The sequence below is a fragment of the Bos indicus x Bos taurus genome, chromosome 16 (genome assembly GCF_003369695.1).
Source record: "Bos indicus x Bos taurus breed Angus x Brahman F1 hybrid chromosome 16, Bos_hybrid_MaternalHap_v2.0, whole genome shotgun sequence".
NCBI lineage: Eukaryota > Metazoa > Chordata > Mammalia > Artiodactyla > Bovidae > Bos > Bos indicus x Bos taurus.
In genome coordinates this window covers 25,920,102-25,938,586 of record NC_040091.1, presented here as the reverse complement: position 1 = coordinate 25,938,586, position 18,485 = coordinate 25,920,102, and the positions used below count along the sequence as shown (strand labels likewise).

At 46.7% G+C, this 18,485-nt stretch overlaps 1 protein-coding gene across 3 annotated transcripts in view; it reads left to right on the top strand.

The window, feature by feature from the left end:
* Positions 1 to 9,619, top strand: part of TLR5 (toll like receptor 5) — a 41,935-nt gene extending 32,316 nt beyond the window's left edge. For 2 of the 3 annotated variants that reach the window (XR_003514881.1, XR_003514880.1), the window contains 2 exons: positions 4,133 to 4,212; positions 8,723 to 9,619. The gene's annotated coding sequence lies outside the window, so the exon portion shown is untranslated. Of the gene's footprint in view, positions 1 to 4,132; positions 4,213 to 5,669; positions 5,999 to 8,722 lie in introns of those variants that run through there. The other variant, XR_003514883.1, reaches the window with a different exon arrangement.
* The last annotated feature ends 8,866 nt before the right edge of the window (positions 9,620 to 18,485 follow it).

Sequence of the window (18,485 nt, the reverse complement as noted above, 5' to 3'; positions counted from 1 at the left end):
GAAAGTTATACCAAGAAACAGCACTCAGGGTGTGAATTTGGAAATATAAAAATGCCAGAGGGAAAAACTAGACAAGTTCATGGTGATTGCCTGAGGGAGTTTGGCCTCATTCTTTCATTGGGACTGTCTAGAAAAGCTGGCAAAACTGTTTTTTAAACCTATTGAAAAGGCATTGGAGAAATGTAAGGCAGAAGGTAGGGTGATGATGCAGGAGAAAGATGTGAATCAATTGATATCAAAAGACTAATTAATTAATTAATGTGATTGAGACCTATTCTTCAAACAGAGCATCAGAGAGCAAATAGGCAAATGAGAGTATGGAAGAATACATGAATCTGTTAAGCAGTCACAGCCAAAATATGAAAGCTTTTCTGAAAATCAGTAAGAAAAAGACAACACAAAAGAAAAATGGATGAGACTTCAGACTTTCACTAAAAGATATCCAGTGTCCAAAAGCAAATGAAAAGATATTCAAGCTCCTTTAGCCGTCATGGAAATGCAAATTAAAACCACACTGCAATAGCACTACACACACCCCAGAATGGCTAAAATTAACATGACTGACAATATCTAATATAGGCAAAGAGGTGGAGCAGTTGAAACTCTCCTCTGTTATTGGTGAGAGAAGTTAAATTGATGTATTTTTTAAAATTTGGAATATAGTTGCTTTACAATGTTTTAGTTTCTGCTGTACAGCAAAGTGAATCAGCTGTATTTACACATATATCCCTATTTTTTGGATTTCCTTTCCCTGGTGGCTCAGACAATAAAGAATCTGCCTGCAATGCAGGATACCGGGATTCAATGCCTGGGTCAGAAAGATCCCCTGGAGAAGAGAATGGCTACTCACTCCAGTGTTCTTGCCTGGAGAATCCCATGGACAGGCTCCTCTGGAGTTCATGGGCTCACGAAGAGTCTGACATGACTTTCGCTTTCCCGTTTGGACCGGCACAGAGCATTGAATAGAGTTCCCTGTGCTATACAGTCAGTTCTCATTAGTTGATTGGATTTTTTTAAAATTTACACCCACTGTATAGCACAGAGAACTCTACTTAATGCTCTGTGATGACCTAAATGGGAAGGAAATCCAAAAAAATAGGGGATGTATGTATACATATAGCTGATTCACTTTGCTGTACAGCAGAAACTAACACAACATTGTTAAGAAGCTATACTCCAATAAAAGGATAAAAATAAATTTAAAAAGACAAACAAAGATACAAATGCATGCCATTATATATGTATAACTGAATCACTTTGCTGTACAGCAGAAACCAGCACAACGTTGGAAATCAACCATACTTCAATAAAACAAATTAAAAAAAAAAGCAGTCCCCTGATAATTACCAAAGTTCAGTCCATGTGAATGTGCCCTATGACACTATGATTCTACCCATAGCTAGAAATCCATGTACACAGGCACCAGAAGACAAAAATGTTATGGTAGCATTCTTTGCAGTAGCTGACATTAGAAGCAACCCACATATCCATCAGCCATAAAATAGATAAATAAATCACGGTTATTGAAAACTCCACAGAAAAGCTATTAACTGATTATAGCTACATGCAACAACATGAATGAATGATTCTCACAAAAATGTAAAGTCAAGGATGTGGGGCATAACTGTATTACATACTGAGTGACTCCATTTTTTAGAAATTTCAAAAAAAGCAAAACTCATGTATGAGGATAGTGAGAATAATGATTACCTCTGAGGAGAAGGAAGGGGAGCGTTGGAGGGGGGCGACCCAATGCTGGTTATGTTCCATTGCTCAACCTGGGTGATGATATGGGTGTGGCCGCTTTGTGACAATCCTTTTTATCTGCAGCAAGTAATTTGTTCACTTTTCTGGATGGTATTACTCCTCAATAAAAAGCCCCAAATACCATATCTTTGTTAGAGTTTCACCTCTAAGTTTGTAAACCCAACCAGAGGAAAAACACAGTTGACCTGGCTCCAGGAGCTTAGGGAGATGGAAGGAGGATGGAGTAGGAGAGGGGAGTGCAAACCTTTTATTATGAGTCTTTGGTATTACTTCATGTTCAACTCTATGCAAACATTTCAATAATAATACTTTGGTATAGACAGAATAAACGGTCAACAAATGTATATATAAAATGCAGATAATAATTTCTGCCTTTGGAAGCAAATAGAGAAAATAGAATTAGCCAGAATTTCAAAATTAAACCACCATCAACGAAAAGCAACATTCTTTCAACTGTTGAATATACATAATATTCACATGTATATCACATATACATCACGTAAACATCACAATATATATGGTGTTTTGCTCAATTTTGTTTTTCTTATTATTAAAGAAATTTTCATCTATCTTCCTGAGCAATGAACTATTTTCTTTCTCCATGGCCACAATAACTTCCATTTAGATAGACCCATTAAGAAATGAAATATTTGTATTTTCCAGACAATTCCATGGAAGGAACTCGCTAAGGCTCTGTGGTCCCCTCAGGGCCCTACGGGTCCAGGCAAATATGACAAAGTAGCTTTATTCCTGAAAGTTGGAAACCAACAGGCTGCAGATTGTGTTTCTTTTCCCAGTACAGACCCTGCACCTCTGCAGGCCCGTGTTTTCCCGTCTCCTCCCCGGGAAGGTCACCTCACTGAGACGTGATAAAAAGCAATGACATCATGTCTCATCGGGGGCCCAGACCCTTCAGGAAACAGGTGCTTTGGTGGAGTGGGGGCTGGGGCAGCTTTCTGCTGCCCCGACCTGGGTTTGCCGCTCAAGCAGCCCTCAGGGCCTAACGCTGGAGGTCACTTTCATGGTTTTTCCAGTGACCTGGGCCATTTATGGGCTCCCAGCTCTTTCTCCAGCTGTAGCTGTGTTGTCGGGCCAGCTTCCTTCAGGTCTGCTGGTCGTGCCAAGCCTGGAGGGATTTGCAAAAATAAGTCACCAGTGTTTCACTGGTCCACATGAAAACAAGAGAGCTTTTTTGGAGAGGGGACCACTGCTGCTTCTGGGGAAGACTTTCAGCGTTAGTGCCCAACAAAGGAGGGAAAGCTGGTGTGGAGGTTCCCTGACTGCAGCCCCCAGAGGAGCTTGGGGCAGGAGTTCCCCAGCTAGCACCCCTCCTAGAGATAGTCGTGGGAGTCACTCGGCTTGGAATCGCAAGACTGACTTACAGTCCTGGCTGTGCATCCTTTCACACTTGGAGCTTCAGAATTTGGTTTATTGTGTTTCTTCCCCCAGGATTAAAAGGTATATAGAAACAAGTTGCACAGTTCTAGCACAAAATAAATGCACACTCAGTGGTTGATACAGACAAGGTGACATTGTGTAAACTGACCATCTAGGTATCTCTGATTCCTTGAATCTACGTACCTTTCCTCTGCTCTGACACCCCATTCCTTGTCCTTGGGCAAAACTGACATCTTCGGAGGTCTAGGCAATGGTTCTGGAAATCTGAGAAGGAAATTCACTGGGCTGTCTTTTTTTTTTAAACGTATGATAAAATGGACAAATGCAAAGTGTATACTTCAATGTATTTTTAAATTTTTTGATGATATTTGGTTATCCACTCAGTTTTTTATTGAAGTATGGTTGATGTATCAATACTATGTTGTGCTAGTTCCAGGTGTAGAGCAAAGATGATACAGTTATACACATATGTGTATTCTTTTTCAGATTCTTTTCCATTATAGATTATTACAAGATATGTAATATAGTTGCGTGTGCTGCTGCTGCTGCTAAGTCACTTCAGTCGTGTCCGACTCTGTGCAACCCCAGAGATGGCAGCCCACCAGGCTCCCCCATCCCTGGGATTCTCCAGGCAAGAACACTGGAGTGGGTTGCCATTTCCTTCTCCAATGCATGAAAGTGAAAAGTGAAAGTGAAGTCGCTCAGTCGTGTCCGACTCTTAGCGACCCCATGGACTGCAGCCTACCAGGCTCCTCCGTCTATGGGATTTTCCAGGCAAGAGTGCTGGAGTGGGGTGCCATTGCCTTCTCCAATAGTTGCGTGTGTTATACAGTAAATCCCTGTGGTTTATTCAGTGCATTTTGACAGTGGTCTGCACCTATGTAATCACTACCTCAGTCAAGATGTAGAGTATTTACATCACTCTGGAGAGTGCCCTCTTACTTTTCCTTTTTTTTTTTTTTGCCAGTACCCAGCCCTTCCCCAACTCAGATAACCACTGTCGTGATTCCACCAACACTGATTAATTTGCCTGTTCCTGAACTTCAGGTAAGGAGAATGTTCAGTTGATCTTTTGCATCTGACTTCTTTGACTTATAATTGTTTGAGATTCTCCACAGTGTCACATCTCTCTCAGTGTTCGTTTTTTTCACTGCCTTGTATGGATTGCCCACAATTTATTTATCCTGTCTCCCTTGGAGGTTTGTTGTTTCCAACAAACTGGCTTGTTTCCAGTTACTTGCTACTGTGAATAAAGCAACCATGGGCCATTCTTTTACAGATGTTTTTTTGTGGACGAGTTATTATTTCTCTTGGTAAATATTAAGAGTGAAGTTGCTGGGTCATAGGGTAGGTGTATGTTACTTTGAAAAAAACTGCCAAGCTGGTTCCAAAATGGTTGTAGCATCTTACACTTCTGCCAACTATGTGTGAGGCTCCCGTTGTTCCAAATCCTCACCAGCACTTAGTATGGTCAGTCTTTTGTGTGATAGCCTTTCTAGAGGGTGTGAAGTGGTATCTCATAGTGGGTTTGTTTGCATTTTCCCAATGACTCACATATTGCATACGCTTTTATGTGCTTATTACCCACATACATATGTTCTTTTATAAACTGTTCAAGTCTTGTATCCATCTTAAATGGGTTGTTTATCTTTTCATCATTGACCTGCAGATGTATTTTATCCATTCAGGTACAAATTTTCGTTGGACATGTATATTACTAATATTTTCTCATGATTTGCAGCTTGCCCCTCTATTTTGTTAACAGTACCTTTAATATTCAAAAACTTTTAGTTTTGATAGTCCAACTTATCCATTTATTTTATGGTTGGTGCTCCTGTGTCCTATCTGATAAATATTAAGAAAGAAGTTGCCTATGTCAAGGCCACAGGGATATTTCTCTATGTTTTCTTCTGGAAGCTTTCTAGTTTTAGTATTTATATTTTAATCTGTGATTCCTATACTAGTCTGGGGCAGAGGGGAGTGCTAAATGCACTGCCTTATGGAGCTATTCTAGCTGAGATTGCATGAAGGCAGAAGAGAGCACTCGCTGGGCACCCTCTACAGCCTGCAGGTGGGGTAAGGGGGGTGGAGGGCAGGAGCCAGCTTTTTTTTTTTTTTTTTTAATATTTACTTATTTGGCTACTTCAGATCTTTGCAGCATGCAGACTTCTTGTTATGGTTAGGAGGCTCAGTTGCCCTGTGGCATGTGAGACCCTGGTTCCCCGACCAAAGATTGAACCCACGTCCCCCTACACTGGAAGGCAGACTCCCAACAACTGGACCACCAGGGAAGTCCCAGAACCTGGTTCTTGAGTGTGAGGGGGTCTCCTATCACCATGGCCAGTCACTGAAAGGAAACCATCACAAAAAATAAAAGAAATTCGAGTTATGGAGTGTTATTGGCTGAACTTCTTCCCTGAAAAACTCTTAACCCCCAGTACCTCAGAATGTGACTTATGGGAAATAGGGCCCCCAATCCAGTGTGACTAGAGTCTTTACAACAGGGAGAAATTTCAACACAGATACACCCACAAAGGCACCCTGTGGAGATGAAGGCAGAGGTCGGAGTGATGCTCCCAGAAGTCAAGAATGGCCAAAGACTGCCAGCAAAGCACCAGAAGCTGGGGGACACCTGGAACAGACTGTCCCTCCCGGCTCTGAGAAGGAGTCAACCCCACTGACACTTTGATCTGGGTCCTCTGTTCTCCACTGAGTCAATAAAAGTGTATTTCTTAAGTCACTCAGATGGTGGTAATTTGTCACAGCAGCCCTTTGGAAACTATCAAGTGGAGGATCGATTCTTACAGGGAGCAGTGGAGGGTAAGATGTTCTTGTCTGGGCTGATGGGTAACAAGAGCCTGGTTGTGCATTGGAAAAGAACTAGAATCTTCCCTTGATGTCTTAGCATCCCATTCCATGCCCTTTCACTTGAGCATCACTCTTGCTCACTCGTCTGCTCTGTAATTTTTAAATGAGTTTATCTTTGCATTAAAGGAGCTGAGGCTATTTTTTTTTTTTAATCTCAAAACTGTCTGCATATGTAATGATTGACCCCTGCATATACTGTCTTTAGGTAACAGTGGCATTTCAACAGTGTTACCAGCCCAGCTTCTTGGACTCCAGGGAAGCCTCATGCTGGGTCAGCGTCCACAGTTAGATGCACTGCTCCTTTACACAGTTACACCCTGTGTGAGCGCTAAGATTTGGGGGCTGATGAAGGAAAAAGGCAATGACCACGAGGTGGCAGTGCACACAACGAGCTTCTTTAGATGGCGTTTGAACAGATTACCTGGGAGGGAGAGCCCTCCGGGGGACAGAGGCTGAGGGCCACCACCCAGAAGAGGGGAGGTCAAGGGCGCTCCCAGAGAAGGCAATTTGAGAGCGGATCCCGTGTCTGGGTGAGGTCACTCAACAGCGCAGTGCAGAGCCTTTAGATAAAAGAGCTCTGAAAGGCAACCAGAGTGTGGGGTCTTTTAGCCTCAGCGTTTGTCTTTACCTATGGCCTGCAGGAGCTGAGTGCTCTTTCAAGACTTACAGGTTGTGCAAAGCAGGTAGGCACTAAGGGGGCAAAACAAGACTTATTTGGACTATATCTAGAGCCACTCAGAAGGGGTGTGTGTGTGTGTGTTCATATATATACCTGAATCACTTTGCAGTACAGCAGAAATTAACACAGTGTAAATCAACCATGAAAGTGAAAGTGAAGTCGCTCAGTCGTGTCCGACTCTTTGCAACCCCATGGACTATAGCCTACCAGGTTCTTCTGTCCATGGGATTTTCCAGGCAAGAATACTGGAGTGGGTTGCCATTTCCTTCTCCAGGAGATCTTCCCAACCCAGGGATTGAACCTGGGTCTCCCACATTGTAGGCAGACATCTGAACCATCAACTATATTTGAATAAAATTTTTTTAAAAGCCAGTGGATGCGTAAAAATTTGATTTTGGTATGGGTGAATGTGGAGTTATGGGGTCTTTACCTCTATACAGAAGTCAACAACTTAGGGCCAATACACAGGGCCCATTTTTTAATCCATTTATACAACAAAATAGATGGAATGCAAGACTTGTTTGCCTGGCCTCCTTAGCTTGTTACATAGTCTCTACCACCATGAATGTTAATGTGGACAAGCCCTAGTGGTTGCCCAGTAAAGTGGACAATCTACTGCCCAAACTAACACAAATCCTTCACTGTCATGAAGACATGTAGAAGAAAAAGCAGTAATAACATCTAAGCACCCCCACAACCATGAGAATAAGATTACCATCACCAGGGTCACCATCTCCATGAGAAGTTCTTAGGCTCCTGCCAAGGGTCAGGACAGATCCAAAGTTTCAGGGCGTCAACAATGCATGAGTCAAAACCTCAGCTGACAAAGGACTTGCTTCATTGGCAGACTTCAATATTTCCATGAAGCAGATGACAATGTATTTGGCCAACAGACATCTGGTTCAATGGATTTCCAAGTTGGTTATAAAAATAAAAGGGAAATAATGCATCATATCTAAGTTGTCATTGATTATAAGATACTCCTTTATTTGATGCACCACTAATACAATTCTTAAAACTACCATTTAAATAGTGGCAATTGATAGTATTATGCATCCTGATTGCTCAATGTTAAATATGAAAAAAACATATTTTGGAATTGCTGAGATGCAGTGATACAAATTACTCCCTTGTGGATGAGACCACACACATCCTCCTTTTTATTTTTTCAATTTTTATTAAAATATAGTTGATATTGTCATGTGAGTTTCAAGTGTACATCAATGCATTCAGTTTTGTATGTATGTGTGTATACACATATATATGGCTTCACTGGTGGCTCAAATGCTAAAGAATCTGCCTGCAATGCAGGAGACCTGGATTCAACCCTGGGTCAGGAAGATCCCCTGGAGATGGGCATGGCAACCTCCTCCAATATTCTTGCCTGGAGAATCCCCATAGACAGAGGAGCCTGGTGGGCTACAGTCCGTGGAGTCCCAAAGAGTTGGACACGACTGAGCAACTAACACTTTTCCCCTTTCATATATATATATATAGGAACTTCCATGACACACTCTCAACCCAGAGTTCAGACTCTGCCCTGAAAACAAAGGCATGTCACTGAAGGGTTTTAGAGAAGAAAAGACATGACTAGATTAGTATTTTGAAGAAATAATCCTGCTGCGGTGAAGAGGAGGGGTTGGAAAGATACAACCCGAGGACATAGGACGTTAGTTCATAGACTTTTAAAAATTAAAAAATAAAAATTGCAGGAACTCAGGCAAAAAAGAATGAGGGCAGAGGAAATAAGGCCCCAGCAAGTGGGACCTCAGAACCCTGATCTGAGCTGGAGGTGGGTGGCTGGGATTGTGGAGCGAAGCAGGAGGGGCAGCCCCATGTGGCCAAGTGAAAAGCATGTGAAAAGCCCAACAGAAACCACTTAGGCCTCAGTTTTCTCATCTGTGAAACTGAGATAATGTTAGTTCTGAATTCCCAGGCGCTTGCCCCAGAACCTGGTGATTACATATTAGGCATTCATGACGTGTCTGCTGTTGTTATTTCAACACCCAGGGGCCAGTGAGAAGCAGGCGGGTGGAGGCACGTGGCTTGGACTTTCAGCTGACGCTGTCTCCGGCAGTGCGGGGCCCCCTTCTCTGAAGGCCCAGAGGAACCATTAAGGATATGGATGGAATTTACCCAGAAGGGAGGGATTTGAACTTGACTAGAGGAGCAGAGGAGTCAAGGATGACGCCCAAGATTCTGGAGCCACTCTCTTATCACAGAATGAAGATTGGGCTGTGGACAAGATACCTGAGAATCAGAGGGCCCGACACTGAAGGGCTCCAAGGGGCTTCTGGAGCTTTGGGAAGAGGCCTAAGGTACTGATGCTGCTTTGGACATCATCAGTAACGAGGGAGAAGTTGAGGCGAAAAGTGCAAGTATATGGACGGTGAGCAACCCCAAGGACAAGGACAGAGCTCTGGGTGACACTGATATCTGAGGGGTAAGTGGAAGAAGAGATGCTGGCGAGGGGCCTAAGGAGGGGTGGGTGGAGAAAAGGGAGTAGATGCGGGGAAAGCAGCAGCTCAGAAGTCAGGGGGCTGGTCCTGAAAATGGAGACACGTCAGGCCACTGTGTGGTACATGGATGGATGTGGAGGAAGGTGGATAGATGGATGGATGAGTGGACAGATGGATGTGTAGGTAGGTGGGAGGATGAATGGAAGGATGAATTAGATGGATATATAGCTGGGTGGATGGATGAATGAATAGATGGTTGGCTGGCTGGATGGCTGGGTAGGTCAGTGGATGGATGGATGAATGGGTTGGTGGGTGGTCATTATCAAATGCTGTATGAAAATCCCATAATAAAATAAACGATAAGGACCTACTGTATAGCATAGGGAATGATATTAAGTGTCTTGTATTAATAACCTGTAATGGAAAAGAATCTGAATCACTTTGCTGTATATATAAAACTTTATGAATCAACTATAGTTCAATTCATGCGAAGAGTTGACTCATTGGAAAAGACTCTGATGCTGGGAGGGATTGGGGGCAGGAGGAGAAGGGGACGACAGAGGATGAGATGGCTGGATGGCATCACTGACTCAATGGACGTGAGTCTGAGTGAACTCCGGGAGTTGGTGATGGACAGGGAGGCCTGGTGTGCTGCGATTCATGGGGTTGCAAAGAGTCGGACACGACTGAGCGACTGAACTGAACTAATAGTTCAATTTAAAAAGAAAGAAAATCCCATAAGAGGAACCCTGGCTTTGGTTATGTAGAGGTCACTGGTCAGAAAACCACAAGACAGTTGTTTGTGGGATGACTAGTGAGTGAGAGAGTGTAGATTGCTCTAGTAAGCAGCTTGGCTGTGAGGGGCAGAAAATACAGAGTATTTAGGAGGGAGATGTGCTGAAGAGAAGGTTTTTATTCAGTTTGAAGATGAAGCACCTTCAGGTGTAGACATGCTCATGGAAAGAAGACCTAGTAGGGAGGGTAGAGCTGTGGAGAAATTAGAGGTCTGTGGTTGGGGGTAGGGAAGAAAATGGGCAATGACAGGGTTGGGGGAGGGTGGGAGGAGGTAGAAAATGAGAGTGGGGGAAGGGAGGGAGGTGAGACCAGGCCAACTCATAAACCTCTATGCAAGTATCTATGGCTGTACTTACAGACAAGGCCATAAAGATACATTTGAACTTGGAAGAAACAGAAGTCAGATACAAAAAGGATTAAAGCTCGCAATCTTCCCCGAGCTGACGCCTTCCCTGAGTCAGTAAAAAGCATTTAAGCTGTTTTGCATTTAGGCTTCTAACCTGTCCCTTTTAGCACACAGCACAATGTATTCACGGCTGAACCGGCTCCTTGATTTATGTATCCTTGAGAAACTTTCTTCAGCCGTATTTTCAAAGACTATAATGTGCGCCAATGTGCGTCATTTCATCTTGTTGAAAGTTGCAGCTGGGAAAATGAAGCCATGCAGATTTGTAATGGAAAGAAATGCTCACTTCTCATAGAAATCTGCATGTGGAGGGGAACTGATCGTGGATCTGGTCTGTGTTTTGTATGTGTTTGTCAGACAGCAGCAACATTGACATCACAGCAAACCCTGACAAATTCTTTCTCCCCACAGCTCCCTCCTCGTTAATTGCAGTTAACTTTCATGGAAAAATTTTTCCTTGAAGTCTTCCACATTCTGACTCAGTCTCAGAGTAAATCGTTTTGGGGGAAAAAGTGAGCTAAAATTGCTTCAGCTGTTTTTGACTGATGGGATGTTGGAAAACATACACTTTCTTCTTTAAGAGGGGGAAGAAAAAGCACTGACCTATTTTTACCCTCACGTAACTCCCTAACAGTGGAGCAGTAAACTCCATGCTTGGCAAGCCTGGGGATGACATCTTTGAAGAGGCAAACCCAGCTGGCTCAAAGGAAAAAGGCCACAGACATCACAAAAGTTTCAAAACCTGCCTCTGAGCCTACAGAGAAAACATTTCCTATCCAGAATTTCAGCAAACCTCATTATAGGAGCCCCACTAAAACACTTCAGGGATGTTGCCAACTGCCATTTCTTTTCATGAAAAACAAACTTGAAAAAAAAAAAAGGAAGAAGAAGAAAGAGCAGAAAGCAAAGCAACATTTATCACCCAGCAGCACCCTGGGAAAGGGACAGACTTCAAAGACCTGAGCTCCTGCGGACACCTCAGCTGACTCAGGAGACGATGGCAAGAGTTTTTCTGGACCAATTTGAAGGCGCCAACAGGAAACCCCAGGGGATGGGAGGCTGACTATTGAGCTCACAAAACAAGCAAGGAGGCCAGCAGATGGGACTCCCCAAAGTGTGCCTAAAACTTCAAATGCAGCAGATCTCCTATCTAAAAAATGGTTTGGCTGCATCCAAGGACAAATTCTGATGACAGCACACTAACAAGGAAAGGTCAGACTTGACCTGGTCAGTCTGTAAAGGATGCCCTAGTCCTCCCCAGTCAGGGACTGGAGAAGCTCTCTGTCCCCTCTGTGTGAGGTTGGGATGACCTAAACCCCAAGGAGACAGAGGGCCAGGAAGCACGTGGAACGTGGGGTCTGGGATCTGAGGACCAAAGTTCAAAGCCCAACTCTATAGTGACTTGAACTCTCCAAGATTCAGTTTTTCTTTGCTGTTGTGAGGTCCTGCACACAGTACATGTTCGATAAACAGCTGAATGTAGGCGTAACGGGAACAGAGGCCCCAGCACCACACGTTCTGCCAGCACTATTTACTTCTTGCTCTTCAGTGAGCCCCTACTCCTGTGAGCCTCAGTGTTCTCCTCTGTGAAATGGACATTACAATGATGATAATGGTACCTGCTTCATCTAAAGTACACTCCCTAGGGGACTTCCCTGGCGGTCCCGTGGCTAAGACTCTGCACTCCCAATGCAGGGGACGGACTCAGGTTCCATCCCTGGCCAAGGAACTAGATCCCACATGCTGCAGCCTAGAGTTCGCGTGCCACAACTAAGACCCAGTGCAGACAAATCAAAAAATAAATAAAGCAAGCAAACTCATTTTACCAACAAAGGTCCATATAGTCAAAGCTATGGTTTTTCCAGTAATCATATACCGATGTGAGAGTTGGACCATAAAGAAGGCTGAGAGCCAAAGAATTGACGCTTTTGTACTACGGTGCTGGAGAAGACTCTTGAGAGGCCCTTGGACTGCAAGGAGATCAAACCAGTCAATCCTAAAGGAAATAAACCTGAATACTCGTTGGAAGGACTGATGCTGAAGCTGAAGCTCCAATACTTTGGCCACCGGATGTAAAGAGCTGACTCATTGGAACAGCCCCTGACGCTGGGAAAAATTGAAGGCAGCAGAGGATATGTTGGTTGGATGGCATCCCGGACTCAGTGGACATTAACTTGATCAAACTCAGGAATAGCAGAAACAGGGAAGCCTGGTGTGCTGCATCCATGGGGTAGAAAAGAGTTGGACATGACTCAGAGAGTGAACAATAACAAATGATGAGAATGTGCTGAGAGCTGACTCCATCTCCCGGAAGGCCCATAGCCGGGTTCCCCCTATCCCACCCTGCCACCCCCACCTGATGGTTAGAATAGGGGTTCCTGGAGCCCTGGGGGCCTCCAAGGCCAGAGCCCTCAGCATCAGCACGGGCAGCAGTCCCTGTCACTCACTCTTGGCCCCCTGAGAGAGGCCCTACACCAGCAACCAGGGGCTCTCTGGGCCTGATGTGCTGGAACAGCCTCAAAGAGCCCCCTCCCGCTCTTCCTCCCTTTGCTGTCCTCTGGCTCCGAAGCCCTTGCGCATCCCTCCCCGCACGACGTGGCTGTGGCCCTGCTCCAGCTCCGGATGTGCACCTTCCCGGGGTCTAGACAGCCCATATGTCCGCCCGCGGCCGGACTCAAAGCCTGTGTCAGTGGCCCTGGCAGCCGTGAACCCCCTGTTCCAATCCATCTCGAACACTTTGTCCCTGAAACCATTACCATTCCTTTCAGACAGAATTTATTAAGTGGAAAGAGATTCCCGGAGACTATCAGGCAAATTCCATTGCTTCGGCGCCTGCAGCAAAAGGCCCCTCAAAGCCTGGTTTAGATCTGCCTGGGGTGCCAAATGCTTCCCCGGCTCCTTTGCCTGAGGCCAGGCCTGAGATCAAAGGGAGCAGCAGCCACAGACTCTCTTAAACACAGGGCCCTTCTAGTAACTTCTAAACCCTGGGGGCGAGGGGGTGGCCCACATTTGGGAGAGGGGAAAATCTGAAGAGGACCTTGTGAGGGGCCTCTCTCAAACTGAGGGGGTACAAAGTGAGCGTCACTCTTCCCATCAACATTCTGCTGCTGCTGCTAAATCGCTTCAGTCGTGTCCGACTCTGTGCGACCCCATAGACGGCAGCCCACCAGGCTCCCCCGTCCCTGGGATTCTCCAGGCAAGAACACTGGAGTGGGTTGCCATTTCCTTCTCCAATGCATGAAAGTGAGAAGTGAAAGTGAAGTCGCTCGGTCATGTCTGACTCTTTGCGACCCCATGGACTGCAGCCCACCAGGCTCCTCCATCCATGGGATTTTCCAGGCAAGAGTACTGGAGTGGGTTGCCACTGCCTTCTCTGCATCAACATTCTAGGCACCAACAAACACCAGCATCTAGGGAGCTATAGGTGTGCGTGCATCCAGCAATGCGTTAATGCTAGTATAAAGGGGCATGACGTGGGTCAGCCTTCCAGTGGTCTACAGTTCACAGAAGCATGCTTTGAGACCTACTATGTGCAGGGCATGTGTTAAGCACCCTCGGGTAGGGCTGAGGGAGAAACAGAGCTGACTCATGGTTGCAGCCAGGTTGCTGACCATTCTGGACATGTGTACAAGAAGAATGGGGGGAGCGGGGAGTGAGGCTAACCGCTGGTGGCTGGTGGTGGTGGAAATGGTGTAGATGATCTGCTTACTGTAATGTGGGTATTTTCACTGGAACAAAAGCAGCTCAGCTATGCAGGGAAGAGGGTTGTAAGCCGGTCCTCGGAGGATGAGAAAGACTTAGATTTATTGGGGCTCTCCCTGGGCCCCTCAGCAGTGCTTGCCCTTGCTCTTGAGCCAACCTGGGTATCCTCACACTGCATCCCCAACACAGATCTAGCTCCAATCTAGGGATAAATAAGGAAACCCTTGCTGAAGTTTTCCAAAGGAGATGGAAGAGAAATTGATCTAATACCCCCAAACAACAAAACCTTCCCCCAAACCACTTCTTTCCACCCATCTCTGATCTTTGGTGGAATATCTGTTCCTACATGAGTTGCTTCATCCACTCCTTACACCCCCACAACTCTCCTCCTTCCTGCTCTCTGAACCATATTCCATTTCAGAATTTCCATTCAGAAATCCATTCCCTTCAGCTTTCAGATGGCCTTTAGCAGGTGGAAGAGCCCAGCAAATGCCAGATCTGCACAATAGATTTTTATGGGCTGAACTGTGTCCTCTGCCAAATTCCTAACGCCCCCGTTTCTCAGACTATGACCTCACTGGGAGAGAAGCTCTTTAGAAAGGCAGTCAAGTTAAAACAAAGTCATTAGGGTAGGCCCTCATCCAATGTCTTTATAAAAAGGGGAAATTTAGAGACGGGCAGGAATACGGGAAGAACGCCAGGTGAAGAGACACAGGGAGAGCACAAGCCAAGGAGAGAGCCTGCAGCACATCCTCCCTGCCCCAGTCCTCAAAAGAAGTCAACCCTGCTGACACCTCGGTCTTGGCCTTCCAGCCTCTAGCACCAACTATGAGATGACACGTTCCTGTTGTTTGAGCCCTGCCTCCCCCCCACTTCAGTGCTTTGTTACAGCAGTCCTGGCAAACTAACATCATCACACCCCCATCATCTACCCCCACCTCACACCCCCAACCCTGGCCCAGCCCCAGGAGCTCTGGCTGTGTTCTGCTACAGCAGAGAGGAGCATGCAGGCATCCACCCCAGCAAGGGGACCCAGCAAAAGCCAATGCGTGGGGACAGAGCATCCAGCGAGGCCAGCAGCCCGGCTCTGAGGAAGGATCACGGATGAGGAGCATCAGATAACAGGGTGGCCAGGCCAGGCTGAAGAAAAGGAGGCTGGGCTGTGGAATTTAGTCATGAAATTTATCACAATATTCATTCCCTCTTGTACCAGAGTTGGCAGGCAGCAGAGTCTGGGTTCCCCAGAGCCTCAGCTCTCTTGGACCTGGGTTTCAGTCTGGACATTTTCACAGCAGGTATGCTGTCTCCGTCATCATCACTTTGTCACCAAAGGTCTGTTCAGTCAAGGCTTTCATATTTCCAGTAGTCATGAGAGCTAGACCATAAGGAGCACTGAGGAACTGATGCTTTCAAACTGCGGTGATGGAGAAGACTCTTGAGAGTCCCTTGGACAACAAGGAGATCAAACCAGTCGATCTTAAAGGAAATCAACCCTGAATACACTCACTGGAAGGACTGATACTGAAGCTCCAATACTTTGGTCACCTGATGCGAAGAGCCAACTCATTGGAAAGGACCCTGATGCTGGGAAAGACTGAAGGCAGAAAGAGAAGAGGGTGACAGAGGATGAGACGGTTGGATGGCATCGCTGATGCAATGGACATGAACTTGGGCAAACTCTGGGAGATGGTGAGGAACAGGGAGGCCTGGCGTGCTGCAGTGCACTGGGGTTTCTTAGAGTCGGACACGACCTGGTGACTGAAGAGCAATGCTGCCTCCGTGCCCCCTGGGGTCACTCTGTCTGCCTCAGGCCTGCAGCTCTAGCTCCCCTTCTGAGACTTTCAGCTCCATGCTTATCTTGGCTTTATTTGGTGGGCCTTCCTCCCTTCAGATCGTCTTGGGTCCTCAGAGGGTTCCCCTGAGCCCCTCTGTGGGGGCCCGATGTCCTCTCCACACGGCGGGTGGACCACATGCTGCAGGTTGGGAGGAGCGCGGGGCTGGGGGTCAGGAGAGAGCCTTTCTGAAGTTCAGCCTCCTTATCTGTAAAATGATCCTCTAAGGCTCTGTAAATAATTGTCACCTCTCAATAGAACAGGTACTCTGACAAAATGTGGGACAGGGAGGCTGGGAAATGGGGTCTTCTGGTTACTCCAGGATCCCCCAGCAAGGCCATCTGAGGATTTCAGCGCGAAGTTTTTTTTTCTGTTTACTGATGTAACCAGGAAGCAGATCTCCAAGGTCTCCCAAGGGCCTGGGAAGTCTCCCTTGGGGTCAGGGCCAGAGAGAGGACTCCCTGATCGCCCTCTGCAAACGGTCCCTCTGGCTCTTCCTCTGGTGGCCATTCTCCTCATCGCCCCCAGGTGGCGCTGCAGGACCACAGCCCTGAGCCGTCCTCAGCCCAAGGCTCCCCCAGAGTCCTTCCTTGGGGAGAAGACACCAAGAGGCTGAATCTTAAACTCAAGGCCTAGCTTTCGCTCCAAAGCCTTCTAGAGCCTTCCAAACCAGTTGACTCAAAGGCATCTAGCAAGTCCCTGCCACCTGACGTCACAAGAGGCAAAGTGCCGAGAGCCTGGCTGGGGGAACTCACACAGGCCAGCCCCAGGGTGGGCCCCCCTGTCCTGCATCTGTCCCCTGCCCAGGGGACCACCTTCCCCTTCGCCTCGCTCTCCTCCAGAAACCAGAGCCACACCACATCCCAGACATTCGCTTCAGGGAGGAAAGCCTCAGGCTCACAAAAACAAAGACAAACTCCAAACAGTCTTCACAGACAGAGCCTTCTGACTGGGAAAACAGCTCACCTCCTCCACCTACGTTCCTTCTGGAATTCCTCCACACTCAAGGGGGATTCACACACATCCCCACACACACACACACATCATACATCACATACACACACCACACCACACACACACCACACCACACATCACATACACACACCACACCACACACCCCACACATCACATACACACATCACTCACACACACACACACACTCCACACATCACATACACACACCACATCACACACACACCACACCACACACACACACACACACTCCACACATCACATACACACACCATACCACACACACACCACACCACACATCACATACACATACCACATCACACACACACCACACACAGATACCACACATCACATATACACACCACACCACACACATTACACATCATGTACACACACACACACCACACATCACATACACACACCACATCACACACACACCACACACACATTCCACACATCACATATACACACCACACCACACACATTCTGCTGCTGCTGCTGCTAAGTTGCGTCAGTCATTCCGACCTTGTGCGACCCCATAGACGGCAGCCCACCAGGCTCCTCCGTCCCTGGGATTCTCCAGGCAAGAACACTGGAGTGGGTTGCCATTTCCTTCTCCAATGCATGAAAGTGAAAAGTGAAAGTGAAGTCGCTCAGTAAGTGTCCAACCCTCAGCGACCCCATGGACTGCAGCCCACCAGGCTCCTCCGTTCATGGGATTTTCCAGGCAAGAGTACTGGAGTGGGATGCCATTGCCTTCTCCGACCACACACATTACACATCACGTACACACACCACACCACACATCACATACACACAGTACACCACACATACCACACACACACACACACACACATCACACCACACATATACACATATCACACACTACATACATATACATACCACACCACACGCACACCACACATCACATACACACACATCACACACAGACCACACCACACATACCACACCTCACATCACATTACACACCACACACACACACATATCACACCACACACACACACCACACCACACACACACACATACCACACCACACACACCATGCACACTACACATCACATATACACACCACATCACACCACACACACCACACACCACATACACACACTACACCACACACACACCACACATCACATACACACACCACACACACATCACGTACACACACCACACATATACACATATCACACACTACATGCATATACACACCACACACCACACACACACCACACAAACACACACACACACACATACAGGCAGGGGGCGCCTCGTGGGGAATGGAGCTGCAAGTCCCCTTCAGCCGCATCTCAGCCCAAAGGCCAAGCAGAGAGAGGTGTGTAGGCTCTGCACAAGGTCACTCCTTGAGGCTCAGGTTCAGTTCAGGCATCTTGAAATAGAAACACTCAGAGCTACTTGGGCTCACCTGACGAGCTGGTCATTAACTTGGTGTCTGGGTAGGGAGAGTTCAGCCTGCCAGCCCGTTTTTTTAACAGTGACTGGGGACTGTCCCCCCAAAAGAGGATTGCCAGGACTTGCAAAATGATAACTGCCACCCAGTAGGGTCTGGACAGTTAGCATGAAGGGTG